Source organism: Capsicum annuum, chromosome 7 (assembly GCF_002878395.1).
Source record: "Capsicum annuum cultivar UCD-10X-F1 chromosome 7, UCD10Xv1.1, whole genome shotgun sequence".
Taxonomy (NCBI): domain Eukaryota; kingdom Viridiplantae; phylum Streptophyta; class Magnoliopsida; order Solanales; family Solanaceae; genus Capsicum; species Capsicum annuum.
Genome location: NC_061117.1, coordinates 179,120,533 through 179,135,974, shown reverse-complemented (window position 1 = coordinate 179,135,974; position 15,442 = coordinate 179,120,533).

The window sequence follows — 15,442 nt, the reverse complement described above, 5'->3', positions numbered from 1 at the left end:
TCCTCCAAAATAGCAAAATCTTTTATTTTAAGGTGATGAAAAATAAGAGCATTATTGTTGTAAGGTTGATTAGCCTGATCAAAGGTAATAGGTTGACAACCAACAAAAGTTAAAGTGCGCTTTGGTTTGGTTCGTATACTCGATGCTACTGGAAAAGGACCCATCAAAGAAGGTGGATTCAGACCACATCAAGATGGTGGCTGACTTAGATTTCCTCAGGAGGTATCCATGGGGAAAAGAGTTGTTTGGGATGACATTTAGCTATTTGAAAAAGAATATTGATTTGATCAAGCATAAAGAAGCATTTATGAAGACGAATAATGCATTGTATGCTTTATACTGCTTTACCTGGGCATTTCTGGTACTTTTAATCTACCATATTATCAATTTATTATAGTCTCTTACCTATTTATGTACCAATACATAGAACTTGTAGATTTACTTATGTTTCTATTGATTGCAGGTTTGGATATCATCTTAGAACATACGCCAATAAGTCGTTGGATGCTCCTTTGCCCTTTCCCCATCTTCTAAGATGGAACACATCGAAAAGTAACAACATAATAGAAAGACACCCATTTAAGTACAAAGGAAACAAAATAGAGGTAAAAGTGTACTTATTATAATATGATAATAAGAATATTATTAAATTAGTGAATGTCGTATAATTTAAATTTTTTTGATAGATTGTGCACCTGTACCTTACCCCTATTGTCCGTGAGATGGATCAAGCCTACATGCAAATATTTAATCGATGAAAGAATGAAGTTAAGTACACATTTATCAATGCCATGAAGTCACATTTGAAAGGCGTGATTGTCCTTACTTCATCAGTGGAGGTCGTGGACGAAGACGAAGATTTGGGTGGTCATAATTATATCCCAAGTCTAGAACATGCTTGTGATCATACTGGTTCAAATGGACTCAAAAATACACCAGACACTTCTAATAATGAAGACCTGCATGAGCATGTTGCTTTGCTCAAGAAAATTGTTCTTGATATTGCTCATTTTGTTAGCGATGAGAGGAAGAGGAGAATTGAGAAGAACATGAAGAAGAAACAACATCAAGGTAAAGTAATTTATTTTTTTTTCTTCCTATTTAATTTACTTGTATAATTTTGGTAATCCTTTCAAAACAGTACAGCGCGCCTAGTCATAGTGACTGACCTTGAAGCAACGGATGAAAAAGTAGAAGAAGAGAAGAAATAAGAAGAAACATAAGAGGGGGAGGCAGCAGATGAATAAGATAAGAAAGAAGAAGAACAAGATGAGGAGATGATAGCTAAAGAAGAAGCAGAAAATGAAGAGAAAATAGAAAAAGATGACAAAAATTATAGAAGTCGTTCTCTATAATTTATTGATTGCACACCCAATTGATTGAATAAATCATATATTGACAATGATGACAAACAAGTTTACTATTATATTTTCATTGTGTTACCAATTCAATAACTATCATGGTTTATACAGGTCGATGATAAACGACATAAAAATGATTCTCTATTAATTATAGATTACACCCACTGTTAATTTAAGAAATCATACTTCTATTTATTCAGTTACCTACATCCCTATTACATCGTTCCAGAAAGTTAACACCAACAACAAATCATAAAATAATTTTTTTAGGTCATTCTCTTTTTCTTCGGCCAAAATCAACCTTTTCTTTAGTTGATCCATTTCTATTTCGATTTCTTTTAGTGATCCTTTCAAGTAATCTCTTTGTTCTTTGGCTTATTTTAACAATGTCATGAGTAGATCTCTATTTTCTTCAGATTTTCAAAGCCTTTATAGTGTATGAAACTTTGAAACGCCTTGAAAATTTGATGTCAATGGGCTGCTTGTCGACGAGTCTTCCACAAGCCACTTAAAAAAAGAGCATCCACCATTATCCTTGACCAAAAAAATATGTTATTACATGAATTTACTTACTTAAACAAAATAATTTCATGTACGCACTCACCTTTTCAACCGCATAGTTAAAGAATTTGTGACCTGGATTCGAATTGGTGTGTGATGTCCTCAAAACGGCTAGATTACTATAAAGACATATGTAGGACACTTTTCCATTTGATGTTTGGGATGTTTGAGAGATTGTAGTTGTTTAAAAATGAACAAAAAATAAAGTCAAAAAAATGAGATTGTTAAAACAAAAATAACCTTCCTTTCATACTAAAAATAAAGTGAGATATTACCGTCGGGTGTGATTTGACATGTACTTTATTACCACTATATACGGGTAGGTGCAATAGTAAAAAAATATTAGTACATAGTCAAAAATATAAATAATTAAATAAATAAAATTGATTTGAGGGTCATCGATTGTGTCCAGTGTTAATCATAGATTGCAAGCCTTGTCAATAATATACCATACTAGTTTATTGCCCTTAGTAGCATATTTGAAAAAAATAATAATTAATTAATAAAAAATAAATAACTGAATTTTATGCAATTAAATGAGATTAAACAAGTCATGTGATCGTATGAGAGTCCAAGTAAATTATAGAAGGTGATTAAAGATGTGTGAGGATGGGTAGTGGTTGTATAACCAACATCCTCATGGTAATGTTCACCCAATGCACAAGAATATTGTGGTGAATTCATTTGTTCAATCACAACTCATCACCTCACATCTTTGATCACCACTTTCAATTGACGTGGACTCTCATACGATCACATGACTTAGCTAAGCTTATTTAATTGCATAAAATCTAATTATTTATTATTATATTAATTAAATAATTCTTTTCAAAATATGTGCTAGTCATGGTCTATAAATAAATATCATGATCTAGTTATTTAATTGTGGAAGTAGTTCACAGTTTATGCTAGACTATATCACGTCTAGTAAATAACTAAGCATAGTCTAGCATAAACGATGGACTACTTCATTAATAAATGAACTAGACTAGGATACATATTTATAGACCATAACTAGCACATATTTTGAAAAGAATTATTTAATTAATAAAATAAGAAATAATTAAATTTTATGCAATTAAATGAGCTTAAACAAGTCATGTGATCATATTAGAGTTCACGTAAATTGAAAGTGGTGATCAAAGATGTCTGGGGATGGGTAGTGGTTGTACAACCAACATCCTTACGAAAATATTTATTCAAATCACAAAGATGTTGTGAGGAATTTATTTGTTCATTCACTACCCATCCTCTCACATCTTTTATCACCTTCTCCAATTTACGTAGATTCTTATACGATCGCATGACTTGTTTAAGCTCCCTTAATTGCATAAAATCTAATTATTTATTATTTTATTAATTAAATATTCTCTTTTTCACAATGACTACAAGCTATATAACTCAAAGATTTCAGGTAGAGAAAAAAAGGGGAGTGCCCAAATAACCATTTGACGATTCTTATTTAAAAAATAGTCAAAATTTATTAAAATCTTAAAATCTAGCTTCCTTAAAATAATTATCGGGTCTCAAAGTTAAATTAGTAGGTCTAAAGTTTCAAATTCTGGACGGTATTTATACAATTAGTTTGTGCGTGAATGTTATTATTACTTCAGATTCCATAGTTTGAAGTTGACTTGAAGTTTGAAGAAGAAGAAAAAATAGTAATGGTTACAACATAAATTATTTAATTTTTTAAAAAAAAAACTAGTTAAACTTCAAATAATTTTTTAAATTGAATGTTTGAAATGAGATGACACACCCACATGTATTCATCGATTTTCAAATCATATATCAATACCTTCCAAAAATTTGAGAGTCACAAAAACAAGCTAATTTTATATAATAGGAGTTTTCTCGAGGGACTTCTTTAATATGACTCTCTTAATTTAGAAGTTGTGCCTTTTCTTTTAAAATATCTACTTTGATCTTTAGAAAAGAATAACCGCACGTTCTACGAATGAACCAAGGGCAAAGCTGTAACATCCCATATTTTTTACGCTAGAATTCTAACCGTTGTTCTTATGTGTATAAGCCCTAATACAAATGATTCTCATGAGAAAATAAGTTTCATGATAATTATCCTAGTGTGTGAAGTGTCTATTAGGCAAAGAACATTCATAGAAATCACTTAGAGCCAAGTTGAACTAAGAACCTTAAATTCGTCCAAAGTTTAGTGTTCGATTATACAAGGGTAAAATTTCAAAGTGTATAACTTTTGGTGTATATAGAATTTTTTGGATCAAGAGCCACAAAATTTTAGATGATTGAACTAACTTTCTAACAATACCAATTAAGCCTTAATCTGATACCCGAGCAAAAAGTTATGCCTATTTTCATGAAAGGCAGTAAGGGTGGGCGATGGGAAATGTGCCACCTAACCAAACTTGGGCGATGGGAAATGCGACTCAAAGCCTAGCTTGAGCAATTGACTAGGGGACGCCTAAGTCATTGCCAAGTCATTGTAAAAAATACTCTGTTTTGACTTATATCAAGGGTGTTGAAGTTATTTCACATCCCTAAACCCTCCCTAATCACTCCAAATCATTATAAGGGGTTTTAAAATGCATTACTTACAATCCCTAAACCCCAAATCTGCCATGTTACAATCCAAAGCCCTCTTCCATTCCTAAGAAAAAGATTCAAGGGCTTTTGACAAGAAATCAAGGAATTCAATCTTAAAGATCCAATCTTTTCACAATTTCATCATCATTAAGGTATGTGGGGTTTATGAACAAGGATACCCTTTCATCCTTCTGCCCAAAACTTGATCTTTATTTAAGATTTCACATTTTTCATATTAGTGTTCATACCCAATTATCATTGTTTGAAGATTTTGATGTTACAAGTGACTTAAATGTTGAATTGCGTGCCTATTTCCACATCTTTATGTGTGTGATATGCTTTTATAGATTTTTAATTAAGTTTTTAAGCATGATATTGTAGGTTTGATTTCATTACCTTGGGTATTGTTGAAGTATATTGAGTATGACATTTTACTATGAACTTGCATGAGTTTAAAGCATAGTTTTTTTCACCCTAAGTCTAAGTATTGCTATTTCAAGAAGATTATGATTTTAAGCCTCTTCTATGAGTTGTTTACAAAGATTTAAGAAAGAAATTGGTCTTTTGACCCTAAGCTAACATAAGGAATCCTCAATGTTCATACAATTTGAGATTTAAAGAAAGAGAAGTATAAATGGTTTTTGTTATAAACCCTTATGCTATTTTAAGGTGGATTTCCTAAAGATTCTAAGCGAAAGAATGGGAGTAGTATTTAGCATCGAGTTGGGTATGTTTCCAATATCTCATTCCCCATAACTACGTTCCACCGTAGGATTAATATTAAGTACCCATAGTGGGCAAAGACAGTGATCGCTAAGAGAAGGTTATACTCCTTGGCAAGAGTATGACACCTCTCCTCAACATGAGGTTTTCCCCTTAGGGAAATAAGACTTTGGACTCCATAATGGCTCACATGGATTATATCGGTTAGAAGAATATCTCAAAGTCCCTAACTCTTAAATCAAAATGTATGAATAGTTTTCAAAAAACTAAGTGTAAAGGCTCAAAAATTTACTCAAACATTGTTTTACTTAAGACTAAAGTTATCAGATTTCAGCTTTAAATTTTAAGATTGAGAATAAGTGATCCCTTTTCACTTATCCTGTATGATTTGAAGGACAAAATAAGAGTATAGTTTATTAAAACTAAATGTGGTGGCTCACAAGAATTTCTTTATGCCTTATTACTCATGTTATATGATTTATCAGTTTTTATTAGTCAAGTCAAGATGAGCCACTCATATTTAGCATTAAGTTTTGAAAGTTCATTTGAATTATTGCATTATTGTTTTACTTATGCACTTATGCATTTACCCTCAAATGCTCAGTACATTCCAAAAGTACTGATCCACATATATGTCTATGTGCTACATTATTTAATAATGTAGGTACAAGTTGTAGGGTGCATATTAGAATCAGAAAACTGTAGTTTCTAGTCAGCAGGTGATGAGTCCTTTTGATTCAAAGGCTCTAGTTAGTCAGAATTTGTGTAGTATTTTATTTTTTTATTCATTTAGTTGTATTGATGCAGATAGTTGGGGGTCATGTCCCGACTACCTATAGTTAATACTAGTAGAGGCTTCACAGACAATCAATAGAGTTATTATAGTTGATTCATGTTTTACTTTGTATAATTAGATATGTATCATTTTAATATAGCTTTGTATTGATCATATTCAAAAAAAGATTTATCTTTCGCATTATTCTTTTAGACTTATGTATTTATTTTAGTTGCTCATGAGTTATGCCAGTAGAAAGGGTTAGCTTAGGATCACTTATAGTCCTAAGCACCGTGTGACGACTAGAAGGTAGTCTCAAGTCATTACAAACTTTGTATCAGAGCACATAGTTCAAGTGTCCTAGGGTGTCTCTGAAGTCGTGTCTAGTAGAGTCTTGCAGAACGGTATAGAGATATCTATACTTTTCTTTGAGAGAATACAAGGCATTTAAGAAAAGTTTTCTCTCTTTCATATTTTAGATCATACTTTAAAGTTGTTCCTGTAGAAACTTCTATTGATTCGTGTGTTAATCCATTCTTCTCTATCTACGCTATATTCTTGAGAAAACATGATTAACAAGTTCCAATTCCTCCTAAGATGATGGTCTTATATTTACTTTTAGTAACTTTAGAAGTCAAACAAAGGTCTTGAGAGGAGCCCGCTAGTGTGTTATAAGTTCCTCAAGTTGAAAGTTATTTCCTCATCCCCATGAGTCCTTCAATTAAGATAGAGTAAGATATGTATTCGGATTCCTCATTAACCCTTTAATACAGATAGGACTCATAAAAGGAGATAGTATAAACCTAGATTGTTAAATGGAGTTTGTGTTTAAGAGATTTTGAAAACCTAGAGTGTTATGATTTATAAGTAGTAGAACCTTCTTATAGTTGGAAGTATGGGTTTATAAATGTAGGGACAAGAAAGGTGGTGAGGGTGATTAATTGAATGTATATAGCTGAACTTTTGCATACAATTGAGTTAGCAGTAAAGTGATATGTCCTTGTGTGTAGGTTTAGTAAAAGGTAGAGAAGGAGTTATTAATGGTATTTATTGTGTTAGAAAAGTATAGGATATTCATGAAGTATTTGGTAGTTGAGTATTGTTAATATAGGCTTTCCCAAGTGGCTATAAAAATGATTTCGTGATGGTTTAAGAGATATGGATGTAATTTAGGTGTATATTTAAGTAAATAGCCGTAATGTATAGAAGAAGGATGTACTAGTAGATTTTAATAAGTTACATCATATGATTATGACCGATTATTGTTGTCATGAAGTTCTAGTGGACTAGTGTTTCTTGATATTTAATTTTATAGTTTCCAAGTGAGAATCGTATGTGCGGTTGGGTTGTTAATCATACCTAGCACTAGACACTAACTTGGACTAGTAAATGACTATTAAGGTGGAAATAATGATTGCTTAGTTAGTGATGCTAGTTATATGAAGGTGATCTAGTAGGCTTGAATAGTGCATGTAAGAATTTAAGTTTGTTGGTTTGAAATTTAGCATGGAATTATAGGTATGATGTAGAGGTATGCCCAAGGTGTTATGGGGTTGCATTATTTTCGAAGTTTATTAAGTGTTGTGTGTGGTTAATAGTACCCTTGAGTTTGTTAAGTGGAAGAAGGTTAGTATATAGTACACAATGTTCTTAATATCTAAGTTGAGGAGTTTTGGATAGATGGTGTTGAGTCTTTTAAGTATTATTTTAATTCTTACCATTTAGAGAAAAATATAAGTATAGAAGTATGATCTTAGTAGTCTGTGATTTGTGTTTAGTGAGGTAGATATGTTTGCTAATGAGAGTGTAAGTCTTTGATGATGATTATTTAAGCTAGAAAGTAAAGAATAGTATATATCAATGGGGTGTTCATGAATAAAGTTAGCATAGTCTGTTAAAAGGTTGGGAATATCCATGTTAAGTGTTAGAATCTAAGTTTGAAGACTGAGCTAATAGAAAGTAGAGTTGAAGAACTAGATGGTGTGAATTCATGGTATGGTGATACTCCCAAAGATTCTAAGATAGTAAGTGTTCAAGTTATTAGATAATGACTATTGGGGACATAAAAAGATAGAGTTGTATCTTAGAATGAAGTATTAGCAATGGGTTTTACACTTTCAGGTGTAGTCTTTCAGGGTAAGTTTATTATTTCTGTGTATTATTATGCCCCAAACTCTAAAGTAAAGTGATTACAGTTTAGATTAGAGTTTAGTAAAGGTTTCCACTAACTTAGAATGATGGCTTTAATCTGAGGGAGAGATGATAGTAATGATAAATAGTTATTGAGATGGGTTTCTTTTTCTTGTTAAGGAAAGATTGTTGCCTGCATACTGAACATTTGTTTTATATGAGGATATAAGTGTGAAGTGAGATCGAGATTAATCTTTTGGTATATTTCATGGTTAGTTGAGATTTTGTATGTGTCTTCTTAAGAATAATGAAAACAAGTTGCTAATGATAGAACTTTAGAGATTATGAGGAAGAGGTTTTAATGGATATTTTCCTAGAAGTTCTTATGTGGTTAAAATGATAGGCTTGAATGTTATGTGAGTATATAAGTGGATGGGCATGTTGTACGCTAAAGATATCTTAGTAAGAGGTTGAATTTTGTTATCGAAGTGATAAGAAGAATTATCTTAGAGAGAAGAAGTTGTGAAAATGCTTGGGGTATTGAATTCATGGTTCAGACTAGTGTTATAATGTTATGTGTTGTACTTTGTAATTCAAGTAAGGCTTGACCATGGTGAGAGAATTTAGTTTAGATCAGACATTAGTGTATGAACCCGTGTGAACATAGTATTCAAGGGGACAAAGTATTGACGAAGAGAGTATTTGAGAAGTGCTTTTAAGCTTGAAAATCTAGCAATTGCATTCTCTAAGGCCTATTAATTCAAACTAGTTTATGTTTATAAGTCTATGCTCCATGTTACAAAGTTATAGCTATACTGAGAATCCCTTCTTCAGATATCTCACTTATATCATACCCAAGATTCTTTTTCCATAATATTATTATAACTTCTTGCAAAGAGTGCTGAAGAAATATTCCACCTGAGTATAAGCTTTCAGTATAATTCAGTCTGTATAGCCAGCAATTTACTTTAGTAATCAGACAAACAAGTTCCCATGGTTTTCCATCTTTTCTATACCAACATAATTCATTCATGTCTATGCAAGTTGTAAATTCAATTCAGTCCAAGCATCATGTTTCATATTCAACTATTTAGACATGACTCTGTTCATAAGTGTTCAGAGCATAACCTTAGGTTTCCAAGTATTCCATCCCAGATAGTGTAATACCCTTTGTACAATCTTGTTCTCGTTGTCTCACTGTATGTGCTTGCATGGGTCATCACTTCGCAACTCTATATGTATGATTGTATCATGAACACCTTAAGTGAGTTCCAAACTCCAAGAATGAATCAGTTCCTGATGGTCAGTAAAGTCAAGTAAACTCAGAATTCATCTTCATGATAGAATTTTTAAAGTTTCAGCTCAACTATATCCTTTATTAGCAGACACATTATTCCATACTGCTAATGTTTCAATAAGTTCCTACCCACCATTCAAGGATGAATGATTCCAAGGGGGAGATAATGTAATACCCCGTATTTTTTGCGCTAGAATTCTAACTGTTGTTCTTATGCATATAAGTGCTAATACAAATGATTCGTATGTGAAAATAAGTTTCATGATAATTATCCTAGTGTGTGAAGTGTCTAGTAGGTGAAGAACGTTCATAGAAATCCCTTAGAGCCAAGTTGAGCTAAGAACCTTAAATTTGTCCAAAGTTTGGTGTTAGATTCTACAAGGGTAAATATTCAAAGTGTATAACTTTTGACCTATGTAGAATTTTTTGGCTCAATAGCCACTAAATTATAGATAATTGAACTATCTTTCTAACGATATAAATTTTGACTTAATCCGATACCAGAGCGAAAAGTTATGCTCATTCTCATAAGAGGCGGTAAGGGTGTGCGATGGTCAATGTGCCGCCCAATAAAACTTGGATGATGGGTAATGCGATGCAAAGCGTAGCTTGGGTGATTACTGGGCGACGCCTAAGTCATTACCAAGTGCCAAAAACACTCCGTTTTGACTTATATCAAGGGTGTTAAAGTTATTTCTATAATACCTCATATTTTTCTAGCTCAATTTAACTCTTAGTAGATGAGTATTCCTACATAAAATTGTTAAAAATATTCAGAATTTTTCAGTTTAGAACTCATCATTGTGTAGGAAATTCAGTTATCTTTCCAACGATATAAAATTTTTCCAAAACCAATAATCGGATGAGAAGTTATAACATATTTTGTAAGATAGTGTGCCACCTGGTGCAGCATTGCGTCGTGAAGACTAGGCAAATGAAAATTGTCAGTTTCTAGGGAGCCAACATGATAAGTTCGTGTCGTGTAGCAGTACCAGTACCCAATTGGTATTTTCCAGTGAAGCTCCGCGATAGCGCCGTGTCACGCCAAGGACCAGATTCGCGTCCAGTAAGGCACTGCAATGGCACCGCATCGCGCCATTAGCCCAGTTCCCAGTTGTCCCTGTTCCAGTGGCTCACTGCGATGCCACCATATCATGGTGTAGTCAAAAATTAAGATTTCCAGTTTTTAAGTTTCAAGTTGTTTTAAATCATGTCTGGGGTATTTGAGTCTTTCTCCACGTCCCTAATCAGTCCTAAACAGGAGGTTAATGCCCTAAATAGCCTATTATACATTGTTTACTCAATTTCTCACAAGAATAAATCACTCTCTCTCAAGTTAATCAAACCCTAGCTTCAAAAAATCAAAAACAATTCTCAAGAAATCCTCCAAGAACCATCAAGAATTAATCTTCTCAAGTATGTTAGGTGTTCATCTATGGGTTTCTTTCACCCATAGAGTCCAAGAACCCTTTATTTTTTTAAACTACAAGCTTATTGATTCATTATATACATGCTTAAATTGGATTGTATTCATGTTCATGCTAGTAATTGGGTTTCAAACCATGATTTAATTGCAAGTTTCATGAAATTAAATAGCATGTATGATGGATATGTGATTTTCATGATAAACTCTTGAACTTACAATTGATTATTATATCCATGATGCTCGTGTGTTGACTATTATTATGTGAAATAACCATGCTCCCCAAGTATTTGCTAAAATACCTATGAGAATTGAATAGTGAAATCATGATATATCATTATGTGATCCCATTCATGTACAAGCTCATGCATATCAGGTGTTTGACTAAATGTCTAAATGAATGCATTGTTAACAAACAAGTATTATTATACTTTTATGATCCTGCTATGCTTTACTTTCAATGGTATCGAGTCCTTGGGTATTAAATACCCAAAAATCTAGTTGTTTACCTAGAGCTATAGTAGTTACAAAATATTCTCCAAAATTTCACGAACAGTAGTACTCAGTCAGTTACAGAACTCAGTGAAACTCAGTCCAGTTCAGCTCAATCTAGTATTCAGCGCCATTCAGTTAGGAGTAGGATTTAGCACCGAGTGAACCCAAGGGTGGGGGCTCACCTTCCAATAGAGGGTGTGACCCTTAGAAGCATTCCTTGCGTTCCAGAACTACATAAACAGTATTGGTTAAGATATCAACCTACCAGTTGAGGGTTGATAAGGTATTTTACTTGCCAGTTGAGGGTACCACCATTCTCATTCAGGGCACCAGCCAGATGAGGGTGACTCTTTAGCTTGTCCTTACCCATGGCACGGTACTGACATCCTTTCAGCTGGGGTTATAGGTTAGACCCCAAATCTATTCAAAAAGGGGCATGTCGGTTAGATGATTACCTCCCATAGTTCCAGTTCCAGTCTTAGTATAGAACTCAATTTAGTTCTACAAAATCAGGACTGTCAGACACAGTCAATTAGTATCAGAAACTCTGTTATTAGTAAATCTTAGATATTAGTTACTCAGTTAAAAGAAATTAGTACTCAACTTCAGTAAAATCTCAGATACAATATACATGTATATGCACAGTATTGCATACTCAGTGATTTTACAGTAGTTTTAGTTATCCATGTATTCTTATTCAGCTACTTTATATTATTCAGTCAGTTACTATTCATGTGTATGAACCCCTGTAGTCAGCCTTACCTCATCTAGCATACCATTATATCCCATGTACTGGCGCACACTTTTTCTTTGTGCTATGATATCTCATATCATAGGTTCGGATGCTCAAGTTCCTGACCACGCTTAGACAGATTTAGTTAGCAGAAGCAGATTTAGTAGTGAGTCCTCATCTATCGAGGATATGCTTATATTTTAGTATTTTCATTAGCTTCAGTATTTCAGTAGTCAGAGTTAGTTAGGGGATTGGCCATTAACTCTACTTTAAGACATTTCAGTTAGAGGTTTTTCAGACTAGACTAGTTCAGACAGTATTTAGTTTTCAGATGTTATTTCAGCACTATATTTATCAAAATTCAGATTATGAACCTTATGGCCTTTCAGTCTATTTTCTGTATTATTTTAGGATTATTATTCAATGATCAAAGTAGGTACCATTCATGGATTAGCTTATGGTCCTTGGGGTCGTAAGCATCGTATGGCGTCCAGGGTGCAGAGTTAGGGTGTTATAATTTCACACCCCTAAACCATCCCTAATCACTCCAAATCATTATAAGGGGTTTTTATACTCATTATTTACAATCCTTAAGCCCCAAATCAGTTAAGTTACGATCCAAATCACTCTTCTATTCCTAAGAACAAAATTCAAGTGTTTTTCATTAGAAATCAAGGAATTCAAGCTTAAAGGTTCAATCTTTTCACAAGTTCTTCGTCGTTAAGGTATGTAGGGTTTATTAATAAGGATACCCTTTCATCCTTATGCCCAAAACTTGATCTTTACTTAAGATTTCAAATTTTTCAAATTAGGGTTCATACCCAATTATCATTGTTTGAAGATTTTGATGTTACAAGTGACTTAAATGTTAAATTGTATGCCTATTTCCACATCTTTATGTGTGTGATATGATTTTATAGATTTTCAATTAAGTTTTTAAGCATGATATTGTGGGTTTGATTTCATTACCTTGGACATTATTGAAGTATATTTAGTATGACATTTCTATGAACTTGTATAAGTTTAATGCATGGGTTTTTATGCCCTAAATCTAACTATTGATATTTCAAGAAGATTATGATTTTAAGCCTTTTCTATGAGTTGTTTACAAAGATTTAAGAAAGAAATTGGTCTTTTGATCCTAAGATAAGATAAGAAATTCACATCGTTCATACAATTTGAGATTTAAAGAAAGAGAAGCATAATTGGTTTTAATTATAAATCCTTGTGCTATTTTAAGGTAGATTTCCTAAAGATTCTGAGAAAAAGAATGGGAGTAGTATTTAGCACTGAGTTGGGTATATTTCCAACGTCATATGCCCCAGAACTATGAACTACCGTAGGATTAAGATTAAGTACCCATAGTGGACTAAGACAGTGATCACTAAGAGAAGATTATACTCCTTGGGAAGAGTATGACACCTCTCCCTAACGTGAGGTTTTGCCCTTAGTGGAAAAAGATATTGGACTCTATGACGGCTCACATGGTTTATGTCAGTCAGAAGATCCTCCCAAAGTCCCTAACTCTTGAATCAAAATGTCAGAATAGTTTTGAGAAAACTAAGTGTGAAGGCTCACAAATTTACTCAGACATTGTTTTACTTAAGACTACAGTTATTAGATTTTATCTTTAAGTTTTAAGATTGAGAAAAAGTGATCCATTTTCACTTACCCTGCATGATTTGAAGGAAAGAACAAGAGTACAGTTAATTATAACTAAATGTGGTAGCTCACAAGAATTTCTTTATGCCTTATTACATATGTCATATGATTTGTTAGTTTTTATTATTCAAGCCAAGGTGAGTCACTCACATTTAGAATGCAATTTTGAAAGTTTATTTGAATTATTACATTATTGTTTTACTTATGCATTCACCCCCATATGCTCAGTACATTCCAAAAGTACTGATCTACATATACGTCTATTTCTACATTGCTTAATAATGTAGGTACAAGTTGTAGGGTGAATAGCAGAATCAAACAATTGCAGTTTCCAGTCAGTAGTTGATGAGTCCTTTTTTTCAAGGGCTTGAGTCAGTCAGAATTTGTGTAGTGTTTTATTTTCTTTATTGATTCAGCTGTATTGATTCAAATAGTTGGGGGTCGTGTCCCAACTACCTATAATCAATACTAGTAGAGGCTTCGTAGACAGTCAGTAGAGTTAATGTAGTTGATTCATAATTTTCTTTGTATAATCAGAGATGTATCATTTTAATATAGCTTTGTATTGATCATATTCGGAAAAGATTTATCTTCCGTATTATTCTTTTAGAATTATGTATATATTTCAGTTTCTCATAAGTTATGCCAGTAGAAAGAGTTAGCTTGGGATCAATTGTGGTCCTAAGAATCATGTGACAACTAGGGGGTATTCTCGTGTCATTACAAATGGAAAAACTGAAGTATAAACCACATAAATTCCTTCAATAATGAAAGTAATTACACAAAATACAATTTTTCTTTCTCTCTCCCGATTTTGGTAAAAATACTTTTACATGTCGTGGACCCTCATACATTACTGAAATGCATGAGAAAACTATTAGCCTATATTTATGGAAAGAGAATTTAGATACTATCTTTCTGTTGCTTAATAACACATTAAGTACCTATCATTATATGGTGTATGATTAAATATAGTAACTGAAAAACATCACCATTAATTTTTATTTTTATTGTATTATGATCTAAAATTCAAAAAAAAAAAGTTGACATCTGGTTTCTTCTCTTCTTCAAAAATCAATATGAACATCCCCATATTATTGCGTTATTCGGGTATTTGGGAGTCCAAAGTTCTTTATCAATAATAAAAAAGTGAATTAATTATTATTTCAGAAAGTATAACGTTCTTCAAATTGATCTCGGAGATTGCCACGGAGTTAAATATCGGTGAAAGTTAAAAAAAATTGAATTAAAGTACATCGTTGAAGGTAATTCTTCTCTAAAGTGTAGGTCACAACCAACATACCTGCGATTTCTTTCCAAAGAAAAAGAGAACAAGATAATTTCATTATCAAAATTATAACCCTTTTTTTCTATTAACGAGTTTACATTATAACTGCAAACAATCTGGAAAACTGTTACGACTTTATTTGAAATTGTTATTTATGATTCATTTCAAATCTATAGTTTGTAATTGATAGTTGGTGTTTTTATTTTGATTGAATAATTATGATTTGCAGTATTACGATACATACCTTTGGTAGAGTTACTAGTTTTAACATATGTTACGTAATCCATTTCTCATACCTTTCGTTTTGAGAATTGGTTTTAATTGTATTTTATTATATACTCAGTATGAATGATGAAAAATACCTATGTTATAATCATATATGGAATGTATTATGTTAACTATATTATACTTATAAAATTGTTCAAAATATCC